At 42.0% G+C, this 19420-nt stretch overlaps 1 protein-coding gene across 6 annotated transcripts in view; it reads left to right on the top strand.

Moving 5' to 3' along the window:
- LOC109905862 (roundabout homolog 1) overlaps window positions 1–19420 on the top strand; it is a 524894-nt gene that overhangs the window by 125387 nt on the left and 380087 nt on the right. The window lies entirely within an intron of this gene.

Below are 19420 nucleotides of genomic sequence, written 5' to 3'. Positions count from 1 at the left end.
TGGATAGCAATGTGTGTGGTACTGAGCTTTGTTTGCAATTATTTGGCTTTGTTATGACTACTTATAGACACTCTCAATTTCCTCTCTACCTCTCTCCTACTGTATTCCCAGTATGACTAATTCTCCTCCACTCCTTTTCAGACAGTCATTAGTTGATCAGTGTTGAGTTGTTAAAAGCTGGTGAGAGCGGCCTGACTGGCAATTTCCTTCCTAGTAAAAAGCTGAGTGTCTCTCTCCAGGCATGTATGCATTATAGATGCTGAGAGAGAGAGAGAGAGGAGAGAGAGAGAGAGAGAGAGGAAGAAAGAGAGAGAGAGAGAGAGAGAGAGAGAGAGAGAGAGAGAGAGAGAGAGAGAGAGAGACCGAGAGAGACCGTTTGGTTCACAGTAGGTAGCTTTTAGACTGCATGGCTAATGTGGTTGCGTGCCCACCGCTGTTTGAAGGGAGATACAGGAGTCTTGATACTGTTCCAAGATTAAATGACTGACCCGTAAAATGTACTAAGTCATGGCAGGTCTTCTTGTCCCCAAGGATACCAGGTCAGTGTGTTTTAGCATCACAAGGCAAGGCACACTTTATAGTTTAGGCTGCTTATGAAAGGGAGTTGTCCCTCCAAAGTTGTGGCATTGGTGTGTTTCCTGCGTGGCCAGTCAGTGCTACCCCTGTCTGATGGCTCGGTGACTATGGCTCAGACCTTCTGTCAGTCTTAAAAAATACAAATCCTTTAACCTTATTTATACAGCTTTTTCTCATGAGATAAAATACATTTTTCAAGAGAGACCTCGTCCAACAGCAGCAGGGGGAACAAAGTTTAAGTTAAAACAACTGCCATACAGTGCCTTGCGAAAGTATTCGGCCCCCTTGAACTTTGCGACCTTTTGCCACATTTCAGGCTTCAAACATAAAGATATAAAACTGTATTTTTTTGTGAAGAATCAACAACAAGTGGGACACAATCATGAAGTGGAACGACATTTATTGGATATTTCAAACTTTTTTAACAAATCAAAAACGGAAAAATTGGGCGTGCAAAATTATTATTATTATTATTATTATTATTGTGTCCCACTTGTTGTTGATTCTTCACAAAAAAATACAGTTTTATATCTTTATGTTTGAAGCCTGAAATGTGGCAAAAGGTCGCAAAGTTCAAGGGGGCCGAATACTTTCGCAAGGCACTGTACACTAACACAACATTGAACAAAACTATAAACACGCATACATTACTACAATTACATATTATGTAAAGAAAAACAATGTCATAACTAAAAAACAGCTGACCTAAAGATAATTACGCTCTTCTATGATATTAACATCGACCAGGTGTTTAAAACTCCACCAACATGACTAGATCATCACATTTGAAATGTTCAGGAGAGAATTCCAGGACCACGTAGCTGAGTAACTAAAACAATTTGATGACCTGTTCTAATTCTTGGTACTGTTAAAAGCAAATTAGAATGGGACCGTAAATTATATGTATTTACTGATCTGATTAAATAAAATTGAGATAAAGTGGCATTTTACCCAATATGACCTTGGTGTATACTGGAGTATACCAGTGTTTAAGCCTACGCAAGGTCAATGACAACCAGCCAACAGAGCTGTAGAGATGTATTTCTTTGTATTTAACATGGCAGCAACACAACATGGAGGCAGCACAACATGGTAGCAGCACAACATGATAGCAGCACAACATGGAGTCAGCACACATCCCATCAACACAATATGGCAGCAACACAACATGGTAGCAACACAACATGGAGTCAGCTCAACATCTCATCAACACAATATGGCAGCAACACATCATGGTAGCAGCACAACATGGTAGCAGCACAACATGGAGTCAGCACAACATGGTAGCAGCACAACATGGTAGCAGCACAACATGGAGTCAGCACAACATGGTAGCAGCACAACATGGAGTCAGCACAACATGGTAGCAGCACAACATGGCAGCAACACAAGATGGAGTCAGCACAACATGGAGGCAGCACAACATGGAGTCAGCACAACCTGGTAGCAGCACAACATGGAGGCAGCACAACATGGCAGAATCACAACATGGAGTCAGCACAACATGGAGTCAGCACAACATCCCATCAACACAATATGGCAGCAACACAACATGGTAGCAACACAACATGGAGTCAGCTCAACATCTCATCAACACAATATGGCAGCAACACATCATGGTAGCAGCACAACATGGCAGCAACACAACATGGGTCAGCACAACATGGTAGCAGCACAACATGGCAGCAACACAACATGGTAGCAGCACAACATCCCATCAACACAATATGGCAGCAACACAACATGGAGGCAGCACAACATGGTAGCAGCACAACATAGCAGCAACACAACATGGAGTCAGCACAAAATCACATCAACACAATATGGCAGCAACACAACATGGTAGCAGCACAACATGGAGTCAGCACAACATGGTAGCAGCACAACATGGTAGCAGCACAACATGGTAGCAGCACAACATGGAGTCAGCACAACATGGCAGCAGCACAACATGGAGTCAGCACAACATGGTAGCAGCACAACATGGAGTCAGCACAACATGGCAGCAACACAACATGGAGTCAGCACAACTTGGCAGCAACACAACATGGAGTCAGCACAACATCCCATCAACACAACATGGAGTCAGCACAACATGGTAGCAGCACAACATGGAGTCAGCACAACATGGTTGAAGCACAACATGGTAGCAGCACAACATGGTAGCAGCACAACATGGAGTCAGCACAACATGGTAGAAGCACAACATGGAGTCAGCACAACATGGTAGCAGCACAACATGGCAGCAGCACAACATGGAGGCAGCACAACATGGTAGCAGCACAACATGGTAGCAGCACAACATGGTAGCAGCACAACATGGCAGCAGCACAACATGGAGGCAGCACAACATGGCAGCAGCACTACAAGAGATCACAATGATGTGTTAGGTGTTTTTGATTGGTAATGAACCTGAGGGACACATGATATACTGAATCAAGTGCTCTCAGGTTGGTGGTTGAGGCCTGTATATATATATATAACATAACCAAAAGCTAAAGCTCCTTCCTGGCCTCCAGAGAAACACAAACCTTATTTAAAAAATGTTGAACCTTTATTTAACTAGGCAAGTCAGTTAAGAATAATTATTATTTACAATCACGGTCTAGGAACAGTGGGTTAACTGCCTTGTTCAGGAGAGTAGATTTTTACCTTGTCAGCTCAGGGATTTGAACTAGCAACCTTTTGGTTACTGGCCCAATGCTCTAACCACTAGGCTACCTTATATCTTCAGCTTGAGCCCCCTTATCAAGTTCTCTACATGAACAGTGAAGCTGAACAGTGAAGCTGAACAGTGAAGCTGAACAGTGAAGCTGAACAGTGAAGCTGAACAGTGAAGCTCAGCTTGTCATCCACCCACACTCCCCAAAATGTGTTCACTTACATCATGTAAAAACCCTTGAATATCAAACTGCTTCCAGTTTCTTTTCACAATGACACGTGGAGATTGCTTAGGAACTTCACACAGGCAATAGCACAGTGACAACTTGTCAGTCTGCAGCTTATGTCAGTCTGCAGGTTGGAGGTGATGATGTGTTAGCTGTTAGCTGGTTGGAAGTGATGGGGTTTCACGTTTCACTCTGCAGAAGTTCTCTCTGTCTGAGTGGCTCAAAGTTCTTAACACCTCTCCTGTGACTTCCTCTTAGAATGAAAACAAATGTTTTTTCTGTGGCTGGAAATGCATGAGTTCAAAAGTAAATTCTCACAGGTTTTTGTCTCTCAAACACACACACACATGCACACACACGCACACACTCACACATATGCATACACTACAGACACATAAAAATAGGTGTACACTGTCTCTGGCAGTCAAAGCTATTGGTACCATGTGGGTTTTATAGTAGTAACTGAGGGCCCCTGGTCTAGTCTGGTGTGATTTCTCAGACTGTCTCATATCTCACCTGACCCCTCACCTCTCACTGACCTGAGACTGAGGGCAATCAAACACAGATGAATATTAATGTACAGGTGCAAGATTCATTCTGTCAACTCCCATCGTAAAATTAACAGGTGGCTGCAGTTTAACTGGGGATTACAACACTGTACTGAGAAGGGCAGGCGTAGGTTTTAAACCAAGGTTTAAAGTTTCACTGTGTTATGTTGTCGCTCCACGCTTAAATATTGACTTCATCTGTACAGGTAACTGTAATAACCGTGGTCCTGCAGAATGTCTTTCAAAGTGTCCATGGGTTTGTGTCCCTTTGTCATTGAGTAGCTGGATGTGTCGTGATGTACATCAGGTATTCCCAAAATGGGGTACTGTTGGGGTACGCCAAATGAAAATGTGATAAAAATTTTATGTTTTATAGATATATATATATATATTTTTTTTTAATATATTTTTTTATATAAAATAAATCTTCACATTTTCAAACAGTACATTTATATTTTCCAGCGGGGCTATACATTTGGGTGAGGTTTTTATCTTGCTTGAGTAGCCTCGTTTCACTGGCAAAATAAAATGTAACCATCTAGTGTGAAATAACAACACAATGTCAAATACAAGCAGCCTAGTCAAATAATGAACTTCCAATCACATTAACCGGAACTCTCTCACAGGAAACCTTCACTCTTGCACAGACATTTATCAACGAAACATGACAAATTGAAAAATAAGCCATGGGAGTTTTTTGAGCGAGAATAAAGACGACTTTCGAGTAGTGAGACATGAGACATGTCTGTTTCAACAGACCAGAGGACATTTCTCCAAAGAGTATGATCTTTGTCCTCATGTTGTTACGTTCTTTGTTGGATTGAGGAGACCAAGGTGCAGCGTGGTACAAGAAAAACAATAAAATACAAAAAAATTACCGTAAAGTTCTGCAGGCTACACAGCAACTATACAAAATCAAGATCCCACACACTAAGGTGGAAAAAAGGCTGCCTAAGTATGATCCCCAATAAGAGACAATGATAGACAGCTGCCTCTGATTGGGAACCATACCAGGCCAAACAAAGAAATAGGAAAACTAGATTGCCCACCCAAGTCACACCCTGACCTAACCAAAATAGAGAATTAAAAGGATCTCTCAGGTCAGGGCGTGACACATGTTCAGTTACAAACCGTAGTCTGGCTTTTTTTAATGGCAGTTTTGGAGCAGTGGCTTCTTCCTTGCTGAGTAGCCTTTCAGGTTATGTCGATATAGGACTCGTTTTACTGTGGATATAGATACTTTTGTACTTTGTCCTCCAGCATCTTCACAAGGTCCTTTGCTGTTATTCTGGGATTGATTTGCACTTTTCGCAAAGTACGTTCATCTCTAGGAGACAGGACGTGTCTCCTTCCTGAGTGGTGTGAATGATTGCTGCGTGGTCCCATGGTATTTATACTTGCGTACTATTCTTTGTACAGATGAACGTGGTACATTCAGGCATTTGGAAATTCGCTCCCAAGGATTAATTAGACTTGTGGAGGTCTACAATTTGTTTTCATGAGGTCTTGGCTGATTTATTTAGATTTTCCCATGATGTCAAGCAAAGAGGCACTGAGTTTGAAGGTAGGCCTTGAAATACATCCACAGGTACACCTCCAATTAACTCAAACTATGTCAATTAGCCTTTCAGAAGATTCTAAAGCCATGACATAATTTTCTGGAATTTTCCAAGCTGTTTAAAGGCACAGTGAACTTAGTGTATGTAAACTTCTGACCCACTGGAATTGTGATATAGTGAATTATAAGTGAAATAATCTGTCTGTAAACAATTGTTGGAAAAATTACTTGTGTCATGCACAAACTAAATGTCCTAACCGACTTGCCAAAACTATGGTTTGTTAACAAGAATTGTGGAAAGTTTTAATGGCTCCTAAGTGTATGTAAACTTCCGACTTCAACTGTTAGTCTTCCTGCTGCCACGGATATGGCTGGGACAATGCTGGGGGAAAAGGCCCCAAAAAACTATACAGACAATGACTTCATCAAACAACACTGTTGTCACGCCCTGACCTTAGAGAGCTGTTTTATTTCTCTATTTGGTTAGGTCAGGGTGTGATGTGGGGTGGCATTCTATTTTTTTGTTTTCTATGATTTTGTATTTCTATGTTTTGGCCGGGTATGGTTCACCTCCCCTATAGGTTCAGGTTTTGCAGCCGGAGTCCTCACCTTTGGGGGGGGGGGTACTGTCAGGCCCTGACCTTAGAGAGCCGTTTTATTTCAGGTCAGGGTGTGATGTGGGGTGGGCTTTCTATGTTTTTGTTTTCTATGATTTTGTATTTCTATGTTTTGGCTGGGTATGGTTCTCAATCAGGGACAGCTGTCTATCGTTGTCTCTCATTGGGAACCATACTTAGGTAAACCCTTTCCCCTCCTTTCAGTATGGGAGGTAAACTTTTTTTGTGGCACATAGCCCTTGTGTTTGTATTGTTTATTGTTGGTGTCATCCTAATAAAAAAAGGAAAATGTACGCACACCACGCTGCACCTTGGTCCTCTTCATTCAACGGCCATGACAACTGTTTCACGATGCATCAGTGACATGGCAAGAGATGTTTTGAAACAATAACTGCTTCACATATAAGCCAGTGAATTCTATGCGTTACAGCTAGATGAGTCAACATACGTGGCGGGCCTGTACTTTGTTAAAGCAAGGTCCCTGAACTCTTGTGTATTTTCTGCATTATGCAATGATATGGGCAGCGACCACGTAATGCTTTTACAACATACAGAAGAAGTGCACTGGTTATCAAGGGGCAAAGTATTTGCACGTTTTTTAAAATTGAGAGATGAGCATAAAGTTTTCTTTACTGACCATAATTTTCACTTGTCTGACCGGTTGCATGATGACGAGTATCTCACACGACTGGCCTATCTGGGTGATGTTTTTCTTGCCTGAATGATCGCCTGAATCTAGGATTACAGGGACTCTCTGCAACTACAGTGGGCAAAAAAAGTATTTAGTCAGCCACCAATTGTGCAAGTTCTCCCACTTAAAAAGATGAGAGAGGCCTGTAATTTTCATCATAGGTACACTTCAACTATGATAGGCAAAATTAGGAAAAATAACAAAAGTTTATCTCAATACTTTGTTATATACCCTTTGTTGGCAATGACAGAGGTCAAATGCTTTCTGTAAGTCTTCACAAGGTTTTCACACACTGTTGCTGGTATTTTGGCCCATTCCTCCATGCAGATCTTCTCTAGAGCAGTGATGTTTTGGGGCTGTTGCTGGGCAACACGGACTTTCAACTCCCTCCAAAGATTTTCTATGGGGTTGAGATCTGGAGACTGGCTAGGCCACCCCAGGACCCTGAAATGCTTCTTACGAAGCCACTCCTTCGTTGCCCGGGCTGTGTGTTGGGATCATTGTCATGCTGAAAGACCCAGCCACGTTTCATCTTCAATGCCCTTGCTGATGGAAGGAGGTTTTCACTCAAAATCTCATGATACATGGCCCCATTCATTCTTTCCTTTACACGGATCAGTCGTCCTGGTCCCTTTGCAGAAAAACAGCCCCAAAGCATGATGTTTCCACCCCCATGCTTCACAGTAGGTATCGTGTGCTTTGGATGCAACTCAGCATTCTTTGTCCTCCAAACATGACGAGTTGCGTTTTTACCAAAAAGTTATATTTTGGTTTTATCTGACCATATGACATTCTCCCAATCTTCTTCTGGATCATCCAAATGCTCTCTAGCAAACTTCAGATGGACCTGGACATGTACTGGCTTAAGCAGGGGGACACGTCTGGCACTGCCGGAGTCCCTGGCGACGTAGTGTGTTACTGATGGTAGGCTTTGTTACTTTGGTCCCAGTTCTCTGCAGGTCATTCACTAGGTCCCCCCGTGTGGTTCTGGGATTTTTGCGAACCGTTCTTGTGATCATTTTGACCCCAAAGGGTGAGATCTTGCGTGGAGCCCCAGATCGAGGGAGAAAATCAGTGGTCTTGTATGTCTTCCATTTCCTAATAATTGCTCCCATAGTTAATTTCTTCAAACCAAGCTGCTTACCTATTTCAGATTCAGTCTTCCCAGCCTGGTGCAGGTCTACAATTTTGTTTCTGGTGTCCTTTGACATCTCTTTGGTCTTGGCCATAGTGGAGTTTGGAGTGTGACTGTTTGAGGTTGTGGACAGGTGTATTTTATACTGATAACAAGTTCAAACAGGTGCAATTAATACAGGTAACGAGTGGAGGACAGAGGAACCTCTTAAAGAAGAAGTTACAGGTCTGTGAGAGCCAGAAATCTCGCTTGTTTGTACGTGACCAAATACTTATTTTCCACCATAATTTGCAAATAAATTCATAGAAAATCCTACAATGTGATTTTCTGGATTTTTTTTCTCATTTTGTCTGTCATAGTTGAAGTGTACCTATGGCGAAAATTACAGGCATCTCTCATCTTTTTAAGTGGGAGAACTTGCACAATTGGTGGTTGACTAAATACTTTTTTGCTGCCCCATTGTATATTCAATGTGAGGGACAAAATTGAGGCTTTGATTAAGAAGTTGGAGCTCTTTTCTGTCTGCATTAACAAGGACAACACACAGGTCTTTCCATCATTGTATGATTTTTTTGTGTGCAAATGAACTCAAGCTTACGGACCATGTCAAATGTGATATGGCAAAGCACCTGAGTGAGCTGGGTGCGCAATTACACAGGTACTTTCCCGAAACGGACGACACAAACAACTGGATTCGTTATCCCTTTCATGCCCTGCCTCCAGTCCATTTACCGATATCTGAACAAGAGAGCCTCATCTAAATTGCAACAAGCGGTTCTGTGAAAATTGAATTTAATCAGAAGCCACTGCCAGATTTCTGGATAGGGCTGCGTTCAGAGTTTCTTGCCTTGGCAAATCGTGCTGTTAGGACACTGATTCCTTTTGTAACCACGTACCTATATGAGAGTGGATTCTCAGCCCTCACTAGCATGACAACTAAATACAGACAGTGTGTGTGTGGGAAATTATTTAAGACAGACTCTCTCCAATACAACCCAACTTTGCAGACTTATGTGCATCCTTTCAAGCACACCTTCTCATTAGTAACCTGCGGTGAGTTATTCACAATTTTTTATGAACAAATCTGATTTTATATGTAAGATGGCTAAATAAAGAGCAAAATGATTGATTATTATTATATTATTATTTGTGCCTGGTCCTATAAGAGCTCTTTGTCACTTCCCATGAGCCAGGTTGTGACAAACTCACACTAATTCTTATGTTTAATAAATGATCGTATAGTGTGTGTGTGGCAGGCTTACAATGATGTCAAAAAAAACTTTTGAGAGTGCACTGACCCTGGTGCTAGAGGGGGTACGCAGCTGGAGGTTGAATGTTTGAAGTGGTACGGGACTATAAAATGTTTGGGAACCATGATGCACGTGAATTAATCTTCCATTTGGCAGCACCCGATGAAAGACGGTGGTAATGATATGCATGAGCACAGCTTGCCCATAAATGTGATAATGTCATCAGAGAAACACAGACATTATTACCTTGGAGTAAATCTTCTCTGGCAGATACACACACACACACGCACGCACGCACGCACACACGCACACGCACGCACACGCACACACACACACACACACACACACACACACACACACACACACACACACACACACACACACACACACACACACACACACACACACACACACACACACACACACACGGCCTGAACCCAGAGTCTGCTGGAGGCCAGGAATAGAGAGGATGTTAGTGTGTGTGGTAAATAAAACACAGCTCTGTTTCTGGTGACCGAGTTGTCTCTTCCAGTTCTGTACTGCAGGAGACTGTCCTACCCCTCGTGGCAAAATGGGGCAGAGAGAAAAATGTGTAGATTTATAGCTAATCTCATGCTATTTTACACATTTTGCCACGAGGCTGAGAGAAAATACTGACTTTTTAGAGCTAATTTCCTGCTATTATACACATTTTGCCATGAGACTAAGATAACATTTTGCCATTTTGCCATTGTTGTCCCCATATTAGCTAAATCAAATCAAATCAGCTGATATCAGCTGATATCTCAAAGTGCTGTACAGAAACCCAGCCTAAAACCCCAAACAGCAAGCAATGCAGGTGTAGAAGCACGGTGGCTAGGAAAAACTCCCTAGAAAGGCCAAAACCTAGGAAGAAACCTAGAGAGGAACCAGGCTATGTGGGGTGACCAGTCCTCTTCTGGCTGTGCCGGGTGGAGATTAAAACAGAACATGGCCAAGATGTTCAAATGTTCATAAATGATCAGCATGTTCGAATAATAAGAAGGCAGAACAGTTGAAACTGGAGCAGCAGCACGGCCAGGTGGACTGGGGACAGCAAGGAGTCATCATGTCAGGTAATCCTGGGGCATGGTCCTAGGGCTCAGGTCCTCCAAGAGAGAGAAGGAGAGAATTAGAGAACGCACACTTAGATTCACATAGGACACCGAATAGGACAGGAGAAGTACTCCAGATATAACAAACTGACCCCAGCCCCCCGACACATAAACTACTGCAGCATAAATACTGGAGGCTGAGACAAAGCTAAGCTAAAGTAATGAGCTAAAGTAATGTCATAGTCAACATACAGTGCCTTGCAAAAGTATTTATCCCCCTTGGCATGTTTCCTATTTTGTTGCATTACAACCTGTAATTTAAATAGATTTTTATTTGTATTTCATGTAATGGACATACACAAAATAGTCCAAATTGGTGAAGTGAAATGAACAAAAAAAAAAACGTATTTAAAGAAAAAGAATAAATGGAAAAGTAATGGGTACATATGTATTCACCCTCTTTGCTATGAAGCCCCTAAATAAGATCTGGTGCAACCAAGTCACATAATTAGTTAAATAAAGCCCACCTGTGTGCAATCTAAGTGTCACATGATCTGGCACATGATCTCAGTATATTTACACCTGTTCTGAAAGGGTCTGCAACACCACTAAGCAAGGGGCACCACCAAGCAAGTGGCACCATGAAGACCAAGGACCTCTCCAAACAGTTCAGAGACAAAGTTGTGAAGAAGTACAGATCAAGTTTGGGTTATATTTTTTATTTATTTTTTATTTCACCTTTATTTAACCAGGTAGGCTAGTTGAGAACAAGTTCTCATTTACAACTGCGACCTGGCCAAGATAAAGCATAGCAGTGTGAACAGACAACACAGAGTTACACATGGAGTAAACAATAAACAAGTCAATAACACAGTAGAAAAAAAAGAGAGTCTATATACATTGTGTGCAAAAGGCATGAGGAGGTAGGCAAATTATTACAATTTTGCAGATTAACACTGTAGTGTTAAATGATCAGATGGTCATGTACAGGTAGAGATATTGGTGTGCAAAAGGGCAGAGAAGTAAATAAATAAAAACAGTATGGGGATGAGGTAGGTAAAATTGGGTGGGCTATTAAATAAATAAATCATAAATATCCAAAAATTTGAACAATTTACGGAGCACCATTAAATCCATTATTAAAAAATGGAAAGAATATGGCACCACAACAAACCTACCAAGAGAGGGGCGGCAGAGTAGCCTAGTGGTTAGAGCGTTGGACTAGTCACCGAAAGGTTGCAAGATTGAATCCCCGAGCTGACAAGGTACAAATCTGTCATTCTGCCCCTGAACAAGGCTGTCAACCCACTCTTCCTAGGCCGAATTTGTTCTTAACTGACTTGCCTAGTAAAAAAAAATGTTTTTAAAAGAGAGTCGCCCATCAAATCTCATGGACCAGGCAAGGAGGGCATTAATCAGAGGCCACAAAGAGACAAAATATAACCATGAAGGAGCTGCAAAGCTCCACAGTGGAGATTGGAGTATCTGTCCAAAGGACCACTTTAAGCCGTAGGCTCCACAGAGCTGGGCTTTATGGAAAAAAATAAGCTAAAATGTTTGGTATTGGCCAAAAGGCATGTGAGAGACTCCCCAAACATATGGAAGAAGGTACTTTGGTCAGATGAGACTAAAATTGAGCTTTTTGGCCATCAAGGAAAACAGTATGTCTGACGCAAACCCAACACTTCTCATCACCCGAGAACACAATTATTTTTCATCGGCAGGGACTGGGAAACTGGTCAGAATTGAAGGAATGATGGATGGCGCAAAATACAGGGATATTCTTGAGGGAAACCTGGTTCAGTCTTCCAGAGATTTGAGACTGGGACGGAGGTTTACCTTCCAGCAGGACAATGACCCTAAGCAGACTGCTAAAGGAACACTCGAGTGATTTAAGGGGAAACATTTAAATGTCTTGGAATGGCCTAGTCAAAGCCCAGACCTCAATCCAATTGAGAATCTGTGGTATGACGTAAAGATTGCTGTACACCAGCAACCCATCCATATTATTTCTTGTTTGTTACACAATAAAACATATTTTGCATATGGTATGGTAGGCATGTTGTGTAAATCAAATGATGCAAACCCCAAAAAACTATTTTAATTCCAGGTTGTAAGGCAACAAAATAGGAAAAATGCCAGAGGGGCTGAATACTTTCGCAAGTCACTGTAGCTAATATAACTACTAGTTATGTATTAGTAAACCCACTACAATCATGCAGTTACATTACAGCATACAGTCAGTAAGCAGTTTAGCACTTACACCGGCGAGCCCCAGTGGCAATACATTTGTAAAACCAAAAGCTTACCTTGAGTTCCAGTGTTGTGTTGGATAGTCATAGCCAGCTAGCTAACATAGCATCCCTCTGTTTGGGCAGGGTGTTTTGCTAGCTAAGTAAGTGAAACTAAAAGTTTAAAAAAGACTCTCGCTCTCTCTCTTGCTCCTCCTTCTTTTTGGAAGAAATTACTTTGTTAATTTTTAAAAAACGATTATCCTTCTCTCTCTCTTTGAGTCAACTACTCACAACATGTTACACATGGCATTTCTGACTAGCTGTAGTTTATGCTTTCAGTACTAGTTTAATTATCTCATCCTTTGATTGGGTGGACAACATGTCAGTTCATGCTGCAAGAGCTCTGATAGGTTGGAGGATGTCATCCGGAAGTTGTCATAATTACTGTGTAAGTCTATGGAAGGGGTTGAGAACCATGAGCCTCCTAGGTTTTGTACCCAGAGGTCAATGTACCCAGTAGAGGATGGAAGCTAGCTGTACTCCGGCTACACCATGGTGCTACCCTAAGGAGTGCTGTTGTGTTTCAATCAATTATTTGGTGACATGTTATTAATGTTATGAGCGGTGGAGCAAGTGAACCCAAGTGCAGACAGATGAGGAGACAGGGATTCAGTAACTAAGGTATTTATAGAAAAGCGAGGGTGGGGGTGGGGTGGGGTGCAGGCTAGGGGCAGCTCTGGCGGGTAGCAGGGAACCAGGAATTGAGGCAAAGGCTGGAGCAATTGGAGTGGGGGCAGGGTAAGCAGGTCCGAAGCGGAATCCAAGGAAGCAGTAGAGCGGCGGTCCAGGGCAGGGAAGCAGAACTTACAAGACGAGGGACTGGAGACAGGGACCAGAGTCAGAGCAGATGGAACGGTATCAGAGATAAAAGCAGCGTCAGGCTAAGGAAAAACTGGCACAACAGGATAACAAGAACTACGCTGGAACAAACGGCTTGATATGCAGAATGACTGAGAAAAGGCTATGATCTGGCAGCGTGGAAGTGGCAGGGCTGTGTCATGACGTGGCCCTTTCTGGGTATAGATCGTGGCTTCCCCCTCTCTCTCTCTCTCTCTCCTACACCCAGGTTCTGTTATCTCAGGTCGTAAATTCCTGGCGGAGACTCTCTCCGCCTTTTCATGCAGAGAGTTTCACAGTAGAACAAAGGAACTCCCGCCAAATTCTACTACATCACAGAATTTGAAAACTGAACAATATCCATATTTTGGAGAATGTGTAAACGGTCGGTGGAGAAGCCAGCTATGACCCGATATGTTTTGTTTCATGTTTGTGACCTCATGATAGACAATACAGCCACATTACCCTAACTTTGTTTATACAGGTGCCTCAGTTATGAAGATTGCATCTAATTATTGTATACAATCAATGAGTAAAGATTCAACTATTTGTGAAGTGATGAAATGTGATGTTAAGCCTTTAATGTGAGAGAATTTGATTCCCTTTAAAGTTTAACTAAGTCATTGGCCCGCCCCTGTGAGCATGGACATGATCTGGCGTCATGGAACAGCCCTTTCCTATTGTTAGTAATAAAAACCCCTCCTAAGAAAATCCTCTTCAGACTGAACAAACCCACAGCATGAGCTGTGATTGCAAATAGTTTAGACCACGCATACCTCGGTGTAAACTGAGGTGGCACAGGATTGAGTACCAAGACTAGAAAACCATACCAGAGCATTGAATACACGGCTGGAAATGGTTAAACTCTGAGATTATCGATCCCTACAGAATAAGAGCAAAATGTAGATACTAATTACTAGTCTGCAGCTAAAAAATATGTAAACCTGGGATGCGAATCCCGACAACTGCCAAAACATCTATTCTGTGAGAACATTTCTGAATAGTACTCTGGAGTAGCCATTCTAACCACGAAAGACTGTGATCTTCAGGGAAACAGAAAGAGAGAGAGAGACTTGGATGAACTCTCCAGCAGACGGACTGACGATTCCAACAGAAATCACAATGACACCTGGGTGTAAATATATATTGATTGCAATTATTCCCGACTGAGTGAGCGTTCATGTGCAAAGGATTTGCACTTAAATTAATATAATTATCAACTGTGTGTAGTGATCCCTTTTGTCTTTCCCGCTCTTTCTCAGTCCACACAAAGGTCCACCAAGCCTTCATATCGGCTTAGCCCACTAGGGAGTCTTCCTTGTCAGTACAATATCTACTGTTTGTTTCTTTATGCATTTCTGTGATTATTTAGTTTGTTTGTAAATAAATGATTAAGCCAATTGGTGTATTGATGATTTATAGAAAAAAGGCTGGGTTTGTACAGATAACCAACAGTTACGACATTGGGAATGAGACTGACGTGAGGTAAAGAATAATTAATTAATAGAAGACTAATTGATCAAATATTAAAATACATATTCAGAAAATGATAACTTTGTAATCTGAAGATTTTCCGTGGTTCCCGACTTCCTAGTTAATTACATTTACATGATTAGTTTAATCACGTAATAATAATTACAGATCATTGATTTGATAAAATAACAGTCTTCACTTTTAATGACGCCAAAGACAACAGCTGAGTATTTGTAGAGGTTTTGATTATGAAACAGGTTGCAGCTGGTGGGGATCTGCTCTGACTCCAGCACACCTGTCTCCACTCACACAATCAGATACACCCACAGAAGAGAAAGTGGGAGAGAGCACTGGGGGAGTGGCGGCAGATTAGGGATACACAGGATGAGAAGTAGAGGGCGTGGCAGGGGCAGATGTAACAATTATATTTAGTATAGTTTTACCTACAAAGGATAACTTGTTAAATGTTTTTAACATTTTATTCTTATGAAATTCACTGAGCAGGATGGACCTCCCCTTTCTCCTCTGATCTGGTTCCCCCAATCACAATATACCATATGTGACATTATTATTATTATTTTGTACATCTTACTTTATTATTTTGTCCATCTTACATACACTCTAAATAACAGGGGTTGGCAACCCCGTTCCTGGAGCGCCGCAGGACACACACACACACACACACACACACACACACAGGATTTTGTTCCAACTATACACCACACTTGACCAACTGAGCTAATTGATCAGTTCAGTGATTGCCTAAATTCAACACCTGGTCTTCAAAACCATGAAGTGCCTACAACACTCCAGGACCAGGGATGCCTTTCCCTGCTATATAACAACATTATAGAATGGCCATGAGCTCTGTCATCCTATAGATGGCAACAGTGATGTACATTACGCATGGAGAAGTTGTCGATGTTGTAGTGGGGCTGGTTAAATGAGAGAGAGATGCTGATGAGCTATGGTCTGAGTGTTGTGGTTGAGTTAGGGCCCAGCTGGGGCCCAGACGTTGGGACCACAGAGACGTTGGGACCACAGAGCTTCTCAGCAGCTCTGCCCACAGCACTGAATCTGGCTGCCATTTTAAAAGGCTGAAGGCCTCTGTGTGCATGTGTTCTTATGATTATATTCAGTCTTGTGCAGAGGAGCATGCGAAGTCTATGAACATTTTGTACCTAGCAATTATCATTGGTTGAATCAGTATGATGATCCTCTATATTTGGAAATGAGTCGGTTCTGCTCAGGCCATGGCTCTAATTACAGCTAGCAATTAGAATTGGGATCCAGATGCTTTGTATATTTTTCGTGTAGAGGTCACTTTTCAAGTCCACTGCTTTCTCTCCATTTCCTCCCTCTTTGACACGCACACACGCACGCACGCACGCACACACACACACACACACACACACACACACACACACACACACACACACACACACACACACACACACACACACACACACACACACACACACACACACACACACACACACACACACACACACACACACACACCCTCTCTCTCTTCTATCTCTCTCACTCTTTTATCTCCCCTCAAGGCTCCAGGAGGTTTTAATTACGTAACATTGTGCTTCATAATCTGACTTTCTGTACCTCCCACAAGGTCACCGGAGCGGATGGATGAATCCTGGGCCTGGGTGGACTATCAGGGGTCAGGGGGTGGAGAAGGGGGACAGGGAGCGTAGGCATCCATCCTGCTAGATGTCATCTGCATCTGTAATTCACTGCAGTGAACAGGATTTTAGACACCTAATTCCCTCTTTCTCTCTCTCTTTGTACATCCAAATGAAGATTTGAGAGACTTTCTCTCTCATGTGCAAAAACTGAACTTTTATCTAATTATGCAAGCAGCCCAGAATTTGGCTATTTGTGTGCGGCTGTCATTGTTGTCAGCTCATAAATGATTGTCTCCATTTTAATGTTGCTCTGAGAAAGGCTCTTTGAGCTTCAGGGTTCTATTGGGTGGAAAGTGGTTGTGAATTATGACAGGAATTTAATCTTTTTTTGCCAGGGGAAGTGAAAAAGCAGGTGGACAGTGCGGATCGGACACAGCCAATAAATACTAGGCTCTGAAAGGTTTGGGGGAAGAGCTGAAGCAGGGGTTTCTGGCATCGTCAGGAACTGTAGAGGTTAGGGGTCATTCAATACGATGGCAGGTCTTAAGAGGTTAAAAATCAGATGAGACCGTCCTTTGAAGTTTATGCCCCTTATTTTCATTCTCCTTGTTTTGCTTTGGCGACATCATTTTAACTTAAACATTCAGACTTGCAAACATTTGCACACATAAACATTCTGGTTTCCACATCTGGTTTGAAACATTGCACGTTTACCGTGACCTATAAATATCTCTGTGCTTGTTCTCTTGCATTTCTCAGTCTGTAGCACAAGGGGCAGTGGTGCTCTTAACACAGACCCTGCTGTAGACCAGGGATTCTTCTGTCTTTCTGACTGCTGTCAAATGTAGAGTGAACAAAATAGAATTTGAGAGGGAAATGTTTTATGTGAGTGAATAAGGAATGAGCCAGAGTGGTGTCCCCCTATAACTGACATATGAGAGTCCCCCTATAACTGACATATGAGACTGCTAAAAAGAGCCTAAATTAACTAGAAAATGTGTGACAAAAGGGTGATAATGATACGCTAATGACTAACACTCCCTCTCATTTGACTTATTGGAGATGACAGTTGGCTATCCTGTAGAGGAACAGTCCTGAAATAATTACCAGAGGCTGGCTGGATGGGGCATAAGGGCAAGAGTCACACTGCTGAAAGACTCTAGCTGTGACATTGATGAACATTCTGACTGACTAGAGAGTTCTTCTTAAAGGACATGATGTCAGTTCTTTCATTACCACTTGAGCTGATGAAGCACTTGGTTTATCCTGAATTATAAACTGGGTGGTTCGAGCCAAGAATGCTGATTGGCTGACAGCTGTGGTAAATCAGACCCTATACCACGGGTATGACAAAGCATTTATTTTTACTGATCTAATTACGTTGGTAACCAGTTTATAATAGCAATAAGGCACCTCGGGGGTTTGTGGTATATTACCAATATACAACGGCTAAGGGCTGTATCCAGGCACTCTGTGTTGAATCGTGCCTAAGCAGCCCTTAGCCGTTGACATGACGTTGGCCTGGGGGTAGGTATATGACAGTCATAAATACCTCTTACCCCCCTTTTTCCTCTCTCTACCCTACGGATGTTACATTTGCAAAACCCTTTGTTAACATAGAGATTCTGGGAACATCAGAAGGTGGGGGGAAATTAACTATATTCTGGTAATCCGACCAATTGAACATATGCGGTGGTACTTAATGAATATGATGTCAATTTGGGTTGTCATCTGAGACATACTCATCAATAATAAGCTGACAAACTCTACAGTGGAAAGTCTACACATCAGAGTTATCGGATTCACATGGAATTGTTGTTCAATTTAAATGTTTGAATATAAAATTATTCGTGATGGGATGAAATTTTATTTTATTTTCTAAAATGTAAGATTTGGGTTTTTATAAGATAGGGCTCTGCTCAATCAGTGGCCCGCCCCTGTGAAGGGACATGGGCTATAAAACTTTTCAAACACGCCCTCCTCTCCCTTCCTATATATGCCCTTGACAACAATATAACCTCCTGTTCCGAGGACGTGAGGACGACGGTCCGATGTCAGAATGGTTCGGATAACTACAGAACGAAGCCAACATCAGCGTGAGCTTTGGTTGCGAATGGTATGAACAATGAACTCTTATTCACTACCGAAGTGATACCTCCTAGCCGTTGAGTTAGCAACAGCCACTGCAAACGAGGGTTAGAAAGGAACAAACAGAGTATCCCGTCTACCACACAACGACGTTACTACAACGTATTCAATTTACCTGCAGAGATATTATTCAAAGGACAAAGGACTCGGTTTGGCAACACGGCCTTCCATCTACCACCAACCTACCGAAGCGCAGCTCAGAGTAAATATTTATTGCATTTTCCTTTTCCAAATGGGCGGTAATTTAGAATGCATAAGATACTGTATTTACGATAGCACAGTTTCGCCCTTTGTTCCTCAGTCTTCCCGCTCTTTCACTCAAACCCAGCCCCTTTTCTTTTGTGTAACCAGCTGTCATATCTGTTCCGCCCGCTAGGGACATTTTCCTTTTTGACGTAATTTGTAATCAAGTTATGATTTAAATATGTGCATGTGTAATTCTGTGTGAGTAGTTAGGTATTTAAGTAAATAAATAATTAAACCCAATTTTATATTGCTGATTCAACTTGTTAGCCAGGGTTCGTGCAGATAACCAAGAATTTACAACTTTCAGATGAGACTGAATTAAGATGATGATTAATATTGACTGCTATTGATGTAAAATATTACTAGGTCTTTAAGAGTTTATTCGGAAGATAACAGCTCTATAAATATTATGTTGTGTTGCCCGACTCTCTAGTTAATTACAT

Source organism: Oncorhynchus kisutch, linkage group LG18 (assembly GCF_002021735.2).
Source record: "Oncorhynchus kisutch isolate 150728-3 linkage group LG18, Okis_V2, whole genome shotgun sequence".
Classification (NCBI taxonomy): domain Eukaryota; kingdom Metazoa; phylum Chordata; class Actinopteri; order Salmoniformes; family Salmonidae; genus Oncorhynchus; species Oncorhynchus kisutch.
The sequence above is the reverse complement of the archived record's forward strand: the minus strand, read 5'-3'. Positions and strand labels throughout refer to the sequence as shown.